This window comes from Pteropus alecto, unplaced genomic scaffold, assembly GCF_000325575.1.
Source record: "Pteropus alecto unplaced genomic scaffold, ASM32557v1 scaffold155, whole genome shotgun sequence".
Classification (NCBI taxonomy): Eukaryota; Metazoa; Chordata; class Mammalia; order Chiroptera; family Pteropodidae; genus Pteropus; species Pteropus alecto.
The window spans coordinates 14,787,795-14,798,537 of record NW_006438113.1 but is presented as its reverse complement, the minus strand read 5'-3'; the positions used below and the strand labels follow the sequence as shown (position 1 = coordinate 14,798,537).

General features: G+C 34.7%; 1 protein-coding gene and 1 pseudogene across 2 annotated transcripts in view; one reads left to right on the top strand and one right to left on the bottom strand.

Moving 5' to 3' along the window:
* Positions 1-10,743, top strand: part of TET1 (tet methylcytosine dioxygenase 1) — a 108,123-nt gene that overhangs the window by 50,454 nt on the left and 46,926 nt on the right. The window lies entirely within an intron of this gene.
* On the bottom strand, positions 4,944-5,062 carry LOC112482693 (annotated as a pseudogene).

Genomic DNA, 10,743 nt, shown 5'->3' with positions numbered 1-10,743 from the left:
TTTTTTTTTTTTTCTGTTAGGAATGTGTAAATACTTCTGTTCATATCATCACGAGTTAAGTGCTGAATAAATACTCAGTATTCTTGGAGCTTATGTTCTTAGAAAGCCTAGACAGAAATAGACATTTTTTTTCTTCAAAGAGAAACAGTGGAGGAAGGACTCTTAAGATCCAAGGCCACATGGCAACATGGAAAGAACTGAAAGTTGAAACCTTTTTTGGTGCCTTGTAGGATCATGAATTGACTTGTTATCTACAGCCTCATGAATAGAGTTAGGTGAGGTAAGTTCCTTGAATATTATTATCTCTGATCAGGTTAAGGGAGTCTTCTAGGGAGGAATTTGTCATAGGACAAACTTGAAATCTTGAGGAGCATTTAAGTGCTGTTAAAAACAAGTAAAAACGATGTATTGGGAGGCTGCCATCTATCATGAATCTTGACAATATGAGTGCATATAAACTGCATTTGTAACACTAGTTTGCTTGAATCTTTTCTGATTGAATTAGGTAATCTGCAATTCATTCTTTTAAAATTTTTGCATTAATGTGGCAAGTCATATTGGAGTATTAATTAATACCAATAAGTTTTCACTGAATCTTAGTCTCCTAATTACATGAAACTGGAAAACTTGAGAAAAAGGGTAAAACATATTAGGTTTATCCAGAAATAAAGAGCATTATATTATAGTCCAAGGCACATTGAGAAAATAGACCGTGACCTTTGACCACATCCTCAATAATCAAATTCTAAGTCGCGTTCTACTTTCACCTGCTTTCTTTAATAACTGTGTGAACCCAATGTGCATATACTGAATTTGGACATAAGGTGAAAGTGTTTTGAATAGCAATACTGTGCTGCTGCAACTTTCAGACAGATCGAAAAAGTAGGCCAGTGGGTTCACAAAGGCAATACTTCTCACAACCTGAGAAAAGAAATCACCATAGGAATTGTGTTGTTCTTTTAAGTTCTTAGCATTTATGCTAATACTAGTTCAGTAAACATTAGTAAATATTGGTAACTAATGGACTTCGTTATAAATGTTAATACTTATTTGCTGCTGAAATTATTACTTAAAGAACAGTACCTTGGAGTTAAATACTAGGATCTTGTCAGACTTCTGGTTTGAGTCCTGGCTCCGAGGGTATTGATTTGACCTTGACTAGCTACTTAACCTTCTTAAAACCTTGTCAGAAACTTATCAAAAACTGAAGATAATACTGCTGCTCTTGATAGGAAAAGCAAATGAGATAATTCTTATAAAGTGGTTATAAATGATGTCTGGCAAGTAGTAAATACTCAATACATAAATAATAGGTATTAATAAATATTCTTTTCTTAATTGTGCATTTGAGCCTGGAATTATTAGGTTTTTGTTGTATGTTGAAAGACATGTAGGAAAGGAAGAACTACCTAATATGTATTTTTCCCTTAAATAATCTGTTCGTTTTCATACGTATTAAGGTTCAACAATATATATAAATACATGGATTCTTTTAGTGCCTCATATCACAGTAAACCTTTTCAGTAAGTGCTATTACTAATCCTTATTTATCTTAAGGAAACTGGCATAATGGGGCTCCACAGAGCCAGGACTTGCTCTAGGCCACATGATTGGTGAGCAATTGGGCTGGGAGAATGGCCAAAGTTTGTCTGATTCCAGTAAAGCCCACATTCTAAAAAATAACATGAAACAATTAAGGTACACAAAAAATATAAGGAATTATACACTGAATGACAGAGTTGGTTATTAGCTTTAAGCATGGCTAGGATAGTTAATGAAAGGGCAGTGGGTTTCCCCTTAGAATCCTAATGGGCTCGGAGACACACCCACAGTCAAGGGAGAGGGATGATGACATGTGAGAATGAAGCTCCAGAGGAAGACGTAGATTATCGAGATTCAGTTGAAAATCTTCATGCGGGTTTATAAGAGTAGGATAAGTCCGTGGTATTTAAAAAATGATAGAATTTGGCAATCGAGAACTCATTTATAACCTTGGGGGTATAGCCATTTAAGATATTTGAGTGAGGAGGTAATTTGATATAGGTCGATAGCTTGAGGCAGATTTGGAGTCTGAAAGGTTTTTATCTTTTTGACTGGGAAAGCTATGTAATGGTTTATAACCCCAGAGGAAGAGGTCCAGAGGCAAGGACACCTGTGACTAGAGAGTTTTTGCTCTTATATCAGTCATGTTTTATACACATTTGGAACCAATCTTCAATTTACTTGTTTCTTCATTAACAGAAGTGGTCCCTCCCTCTAGTAACATGAGTCATCTCCTCCTTCGTCCCACCCCCAAGTTAAAGGATTTAGTTTGGATTCTAAGACCCTGTGGGCAAATGAGGGTGGAGTTTTTGTTCAGGCTAGGCGTTTAAAAATTAGAAAAGAAGTCTGGATCTGGTGTGGAGAAGTGGGAAACTTCTGAAATCTGCCATGGCTCATATCCAGCATGACAAAGCCATAAGACCTGATGGCACCAAGGTAGGGCAGGTGGGATGAGTACTGACCTAGTCCTTTAGACCACCTGCGCCCCTTTCTATGGCCTTGAACCCCTCACCAGGTAGGTGGCTGTAGTAGGAACAGAGATCATAGGCAAAGCTCAAAGAATATTAGGGCTACAAAACTTGGTAGGCTTGGTGTCCTCTTTTTATGCCTAAAAAAGGAAAAAGAGAGCTTAATTGCCTGGCATTTTAGAGTACACAGTTTTACTGCTCTAGGAAAATAAGGTAGCTGTTTTGTAGGTCCCCATTGAAGGAGGAATTTTTTGTGTGTATATGTGTTAAATGTTTATTTTAGCATCTCTTTGGGTGGATTTTTGGTAAGTAGCTGGTTCATCTTTCTTTTTGACTTAAATTTGTTGTTGTTGTTTGTTTGTTTGTTTTAGCAAGTAGCTGTGGTGAGCATTGTACAGTGGTTGGTTGCAGAGCAGGGGCTGCCTCAATGCTTCTTAATACCGAATGTGGGGGGTAAAATAGAGTATTGAGCATGATTGTCATCTTAAAGCCAACATTATTGGAGCACCAGTGGTTCTCCCCGAATTTTTTCTTCAAACATTCAATTTTCAGGATTAAGAACATAGGTCCTGAGGGTGTCACTTATGTGTGGTATTAATATTTCATGGGGAGAGCTCTTAGGGGAAAAAAATAGTTTAAAAGACCCCTGGTGTAGGGGGTAAGAAAAAAGAAAAAGCAAGTTATGAAAGACTGGTCTACCTGTAATAAAGGTCATTGTCCTGTTGGACCATGTCTCTGAATATGCTTTGAAAGGCTTAATTTTTCCATGTGATCTGAGCACCTGTTTCTTGACACAAGAAATATATATAGCATGTATGGAATGTGTGTGTTGGGAAGAGGATTCTGTCTAAAGGGCGAAGTCATATCAGAATAAAATATCTCTTTGCTCAATGACATTTGAGCTCCTTCAAAATTGGGTGTAAGAGTATCACGATGATAAGAATGTAAGGAAATGAGAAAAGGAGGGTGCTTGGAAACTATTGGACCCAATCTTATCTAAAATGTTCAGCACTCCTATTGGTTCAGAGTGGATAAGAGGGGCCCAGAGCAACTTACAAATATTGGAGCGGGTATGGAGTAGAAGGCAGGGAACTAGGGGATTTTGAATTGCTTACTGTCTTTTAAACTGTACCCTTGTTTCTGCCTCTTGGGTTTGACTCTAAAAATAAATAAGTAAATAAATTGTACCCTTGGGCTCTTTGTGGGTAGCAGAGGATGACAGTAGGAAGTTGGGGTTGGGGGACAGAGGAGGAAGAGAAGAGACACAGGTGGGCAGGTGGCATGAATCTGGTGTTCCCAGAATGTATGTGGGACTTGAAGTGGCAAAACAGCCACCATTCCATTGTTCTAAAACCCTTCACTTCCTTTAGAGAATTAGCTTCTCTTTAGAGATACTAAAGGTTAAATATTTTGAGATTCAAGATGGATGTTTGAGAATATACTATATCTAAACTGATTAAATGCCAAGAAAATCTTCATTTTTAAAAAAAAAAAGTCATAATGTAGCTAGTGGAGTCTTTGTCAAGTAGTAGTTTGTATTAGTGCTCTCAATGGTGTGATGAAGTCAGCTCCTTCTGGCTCACTGGGCACATTTTTTCCCAACTCTGTGCTAAGGTGATCATACTGATAGTTTACAGTCTACTTTGGTGGGCGTATTTATACCACAAAAATTGGCCAGCCTTACAAAACACAGCTGCCTCCCTGCCCCCACTTCCCTAGCTGGTTGTTAAATATTTACCAGCATACCACTGAGTACAGTATCTGTAAGACAAATGTTGACAGTTGTGTGTAGCCTTCCTGCAATATTTCAAATACTAGCAAATGTGTATATACTCTGGACCCCTTCTTATGTTCTAATTTGTTTATAATCTGATACTACATAAACTATTTTGCATTTAGCTTTTTTCAATTAATATACCCTAGAAATCTTCCCATAGAGAGCTTTGTCAATTTTCTTTTAATTTAAAGAAAATATGTTTAAAAATCAAAACAATATTTAATCAGATCTGGTCTAATAGTGCCCAAGCCCCTTCAGTTTTCTCATTGTTAAGAATTACTCCTAAAGATTTTTTATACAAATATGAATATATATTTCTTTACACAAATGTGAATATATATTATTTCCCTATACTTTTTATACAAAAAGAAATGTTCCATATACAGGTTCGATATTCTTTTTTAAAAAAATATATCCCGGACATCCTGCCTATCAGCAATGGAATTTTTTAAAATTCTTTTTTATACCTACAAGATATTATATAGCTGTACCACAACTGAATTAGTCAGCTATAGGTGGACAATTGGATATTTTCAGTTATTTGTTAAAACGTACAAAGCTATCAAAACATGATGTAATAATATACAGATTAGCGTAAATTCCCAATAGTGAAATTGCTGTATCAAAGGATAAGTTGCATTTATAATTTTTTTTAACGCCTACAGCACCTGGCATTCCTAGGTGGTCTCCCATCCAAGTACTAACCAGGCCTGACCCTGCTTAGCTTCCGAGGTCAAACGAGATAGAGCACGTTCAGGGTGACATGGCTGTAGACTTGGATTTATAATTTTGATAATTATTGCCAGATTGCCCTCCATGGGCGGGGGCGAGGGGATCGCACCAGTTTCTACTTTAACTAACCAGAGTTAACATGAGACCGTAATCCCCGAGCTTCCCCAAGGGCCCACGAGGTCGAACTTTTCGATGTTTGTTATTCTGATAAGTGAAAAATACTAATTTAGTTTCATTATAACTTATTTTTCTTAAAGTTGACCATCTTTGATTTTACCTCAGCGTTGTAGTGCGAATTAAATAAGTGTATTATAAGACAGCTAATATTCTTTGAATTGTTACTCTCTTAATGATCACCATGAGCTCAATCATGTTATCTCATGTAATCCCCATCGCAGTATATGATCCCTTATAGAAAGGAAACAAAAGTTCTGGCTAAGTAGCGTCTTCTGGGCTATGTAATTCCCCAAGATTGCTCTCTTCTCTTCCCCATTTTAATGTTCAAGATTCACCAGTAATAGCAATTAGGTTGGTTTCTTTTCTTTTTAACACTTCTACTTAAAAACAAATATGTTTATACATTATGTAGATGTATTTTTAAATAAGACGATGTTATATATTTTTTAAATTGTTCTTTCACTCATACATGCTTTTGACTTTTTTTGGGGGGTGGATAGTAACAGCTTTATTAAGATACAGTTCACATACCATAAAAATCATCTGTGTTGTCCATTCACTTTTGACATGGCCTGAACTTGGATTTTTTTTTATCCCAGTAGTGGTAAATCTATTTGCTATGGCCACTCAGTTTCACTATGAATAGCAAGTTTCACTGTGAACACTTATTTTTACTATGAGCAACAAGAACAGAAGTAACCATTTCCTTAGTGCGCGCACACACACATCATTACACTTGATAGAATGTGTTTGCAAGAGTTCAGGGGTGATTTCTGAGGATACAGAACAGAAAAAATCTTATTATCCCATACTGAAATGTAATCTGTTAAGTTGTTTTCTTAAAGTCTAGGTTTAGTAGTTGGCAGTGTGTAGAATGTTTTTATGTTATTATAGACTTATAATACCAGTGTTTTTAAAAAGCCGTGAGATATAATTAAATAATAAAGGTCAGTTATTTTTAATTAAGCTCATTACTTAATGAGAAATTTTTATGCTTTTAGCACATAAAGCTCTTTCTTTTTTATTAAATTTATTGGGGTGACATTGGTTAATAAAATCATGTAAGTTTCAGGTGTTCGGTGCTAGTATATATCATCAGTATAATGCATTATGCGCTCATCACCGAAAGTTTAGTCTCCTTCGGTCATTATATATTTGCCCCCTTTTGCCCTCTGGTAACTATCATACTGTTGTCTGTGTCATTGCGGGTTTGTTTGTTTGTTTTGTCTGTGCATTTGTTGCTTTTTTTAATATCCCACATAATGAATGAAATCATATGGTTCTTGTCCTTTTTTGTCTGACTTATTTTGCTCAGCATAATACACTCAAGATCCATCCATGTCATCTCAAATGGCAATATTTCATCTCTTATAACTGAGTAATATTCCATTGTATTTATGTACCACATCTTTTTATCCAATCATCTATCAAAAGACAGTTGGCTTGTTTCCATGTCTTGGCTACCGTGAATGATGCTGCAGTTAACGTGGGGAACATATATCTTTATGAATAAATGTTTTCAAGTTTTTCGAGAAGAGATTTTATCCAGTTTATCCAGAAGAGATTCCTAGGTCATATGGTAACTCTATTCTTAATTTTTGAGGAGTCTCTATACTGTTTTCTATAGTGGCTGTACTAATTTTACATTCCCACTGGCAGTATATGAAGGCTTCTTTATCTCCACATCTTCTCCAACACTTGTTATTTCTTGTTATTTCTTGTTATTTCTTGTCTTACTGATAATAGCCATTCTAACAGGTATGAGGTGGTACCTCATTGTGATTTTGATGTGCATTTCCTTTATTGCTAGGGAAGTAGAACATCTTTTCATGTATCTGTTGGCCATTATATATGTCTTCTTGGGAAAAGGGTTTGTTCAACTCTTCTTCCCCTTCTTTAAATTGGATTGTTTCTGTTGTTGACTTAAGTTCTCTCTATATTTTGGATATTAGTCTCTTATTGGAGGTATTGTTTGCAAATACCTTCTGCCATTTACTTGGTTGCCTTTTTGTTTTGTTGCTAGTTTCTTTTACTGTGCAGAAGCTATTTAGTTTGATATAGTCACATTCGTTTATTTTTGCTTTTATTTCCCTTGCCTTTGGGGTCAATTTCATAAAATCCTCTCTGAGACCAAGGTCCATAAGTTTAGTCCCTGTGTTTTCTCCTATGTATTTAATTATTTCAAGTCTTATATTTAGGTCATGATCCATTTTGAATTTTTATGTATGGGCTCAAATAGTAGTCTAATTTCATTCTTTTGCATGTGGCTTTTCCATTTTCCCAGCACCATTTATTGAAGAGGCTTTATTTTCTTCATTGTATGTTTTTTGGCTCCTTTGTTGAAAATTAATTTGCCCATATGCATGTGGGTTTATTTCTGGACTCAGTTCTGTTCCATTTGTCCATGTGTCTGTTTTTCTGTCAATACCATACTGTTTTGATTATTGTAGCGTTGTAGGATAATTCGAAGTTAGGGAGTGTTGCCTCATTAATCTTAAAAGGACTTAAAGATCTTCTGTCAAGGAATGTACACACTGAAGTCCCCGGTGTACTTGGATAGCCATATCCATAAAATTAAAAGCATTGAGTAAGCAAAACAAAACAGAAAACATCCCCATTTCTTCACTTTCTCCTAGTGATAACTGCTATTAACATATAGGTTTATTCTACCAGCTTTTTGTCTGTGCTAGACAAATGTTAGTGCGTTTTCAATGAAGAGGGATAACATCACATCTGTGACCTTGTTTATTTGGATTGATGTATTATAGATATCTCACCATAAATCACTAGATTGATACATAGAGTAATAGCTGTTATTTCACTATATGAATATATGAGCAGTGTTTATTACTTTCTCTAGTATAAATGTTATGTTGCATTATAATTTGCCTATATACATTTCTGCTTTTTTATTTTTGCCTTTTGGATGGATGAAAAAATTACATTTAATTTCATTTGCCTGTCTTTTAGTAAAGTCAAATAGCTTTTGATCCTTTGGATTTCCACTTAAGTGAACTACATATTCCCATTCTTTACTCACTAGTCTATTGAGTCATTTTCCTTTTCTTTTTAATTTGTAGGAGCTCTTTTACATTAAGAATAATAGCTCTTAAATTGACTATGAAGGAGCACTTGGAACCTTTTAGGGTAAAGCAGATTTTTACTATCTTGGTTATGCTAGTGGTTGCATGACTGTGCATTTGTTAAAATTGTAGAACTATACTCAGAAGGGATGATTTTGTTATATATGAATTATGATCTAATAAACTGGACTTAAATTTGATATATATGTATACTTATGTAAAGAATAGTAACTCTTTACATGTATTGTGAATATTTTCACAGTTTATCATTTGAGCTTTGAATTTTTTAACTTTTTAAGAAATTTTTTTTTCAGCTGTACATTTTAACGGTGAGGCATATAAAATTTACATTGTGTGTTCACCTCTCGTAGTTAGATTTCTTTCAGTAATCACATATTTGACCCCTTTTACTACATCTACCTCCCCACTCCTCCCTCCCCTCTAGTAACCACTAGTCTGTTGCCCATGTCCATGAGTCTCTGTTTGTTTGTCCTGCTCATTTGTTGCTTTTAGGTTCATATCCCACATAGAAGTGATACCATGTGATTTTCAACATTTTCTGTCTGGCTTATTTTGCTTAGCATGATTATCTCGAGGTCCATCCATTTTGTCGCAAATGGCAGTATTTCATCTCTTCTTCTGGCTGAGTAATATTCCATTGTATATATGTACCACGGCTTCTTCAGAGCTTCTTTAGCCAATCATCTATCATAGGACACTTTGGTTGCTTCCACATCCTGGTCACTGTGAATAATGCTGCTATGAACATCGGTGTGTAAATATCTTTTTGGATATGAGTTTTAAAGTCTTCACGGTAAATACCCAGCAGAGGGATTGCTGCATCATATGGTAGATCAATTCTTAGTTTTTTGAGGAACCTCCATAGTGTTTTCCATAGTGGCTGTACCAATTTGCAGTCCCACCAGCAGTGTATGAGGGTTCCTATTTCTCCACATCCTCTCCAACATTTGTCATCACTTGTAGCTATTCTAACGGGTGTGAGGTGGTATCTCATTGTGGTTTTGATTTGCATTTCCCTAATAGCTAACAATGCTGAGCATCTTTTCATATATTTGTTGGCCATTTCTATGTCCTCTAAGGAGAAGTATCTGTTCAGGTCCTCTGCCTATTTTGTGATTGGATCTTTTGTTTTTTTGTTGTTATTAAGTTGAATGAGTTCTTTGTCTATTTTGATTATTAGGCCCTTATCAGAGATATTGCTTGCAAATATATATTTTCCCATTCAGATGGTTGTTTCCCTACCTTGGTTTGATGGGGTTTTTTGCTGTGCAGAAGAAGCTTTTTAGTTTGATGTAGTCCCATTCATTTATTTTGCTTTTACTTTGTTTTGAATTTTTTCATGGCAGTATTTCTCCTACCTTTTTTGACAACTATACATATTAAGAAATATATTTTACATTGTGATTCAGTGCACAGACACATCCAAACACATACATAAAAGATTTACATTGTAATTATCTTTACCAAATGTAGTGTGTTCATATTTTTCTTTACTATTCCATTAAAAAACACTTGTCACAAAGCACTAAATTGGTATTAGGACTCATGGATTTTGATCAGCAATTTGTAAAACATTATATTATGGTGTGTTTGCTTTTAAAATTAATATTGGAATCTTGAGTGGGACCAAAGTGGAAGGAAAAAAATGAAATTATTATTACATGTAGTCAGAGAAGTCTATGGCTTCTTTTCATTTACGGCTTCTTACTGTTTACTCTTGCTTTGAAAGATTTTTCCTACTTAATTTTTACATTTAAATGATTAATATATGGAATTTTTTTGCATGTTGAGATAGGGATCAAACTTCCCTCTTGCGTCATTATTAAGAAATCGATACTTTCTCCACTGCTTAGAAATGCTAGCATTTTATTAATAAATTATTTAATATTCTTGAGTTTAGTCTGTTAATTTGTTTACCCTGCATATTAAAAAATTATTGCTTTTTAATAATAAAAATATTTTTTACTATTGCTATGTGTTTTTAAAAATTGGCCATTTGAGGTTTCTTTTGAAAAAGTTGTTATTGAGATATAATATATGTACAGAAAATGTGATAATTGTATATTTTGATGAATATTGGCAAACTGAACATACTCCAGTCAAGAAATTAGATGTAGTTTATTTCTAAGATTATTAATATTATACAAGATGATGCTTACATATTTTATATTCTGAATGTAACTATTGCCCATCTGAATTCTGATTCATTTTTTAAGTCACTGCTCCTTGTTTTTTCTTTGAAGTCAGTTAATATCATCTTCATTCAACAAGAAGCCTCCTAATTTTTTATATCTATATTTTCTTTTCTTGAGGCACTGACTAGTACATCCAGTGCCATATTTAAATATTAGTGCTATGGAGGTTATCTTTTTATTTGCTCCTGACTTCAGTGGAAATGCCCTTACTGTCTCAATTCCTGTGGTATAATTTTGGAGGAGCTGTT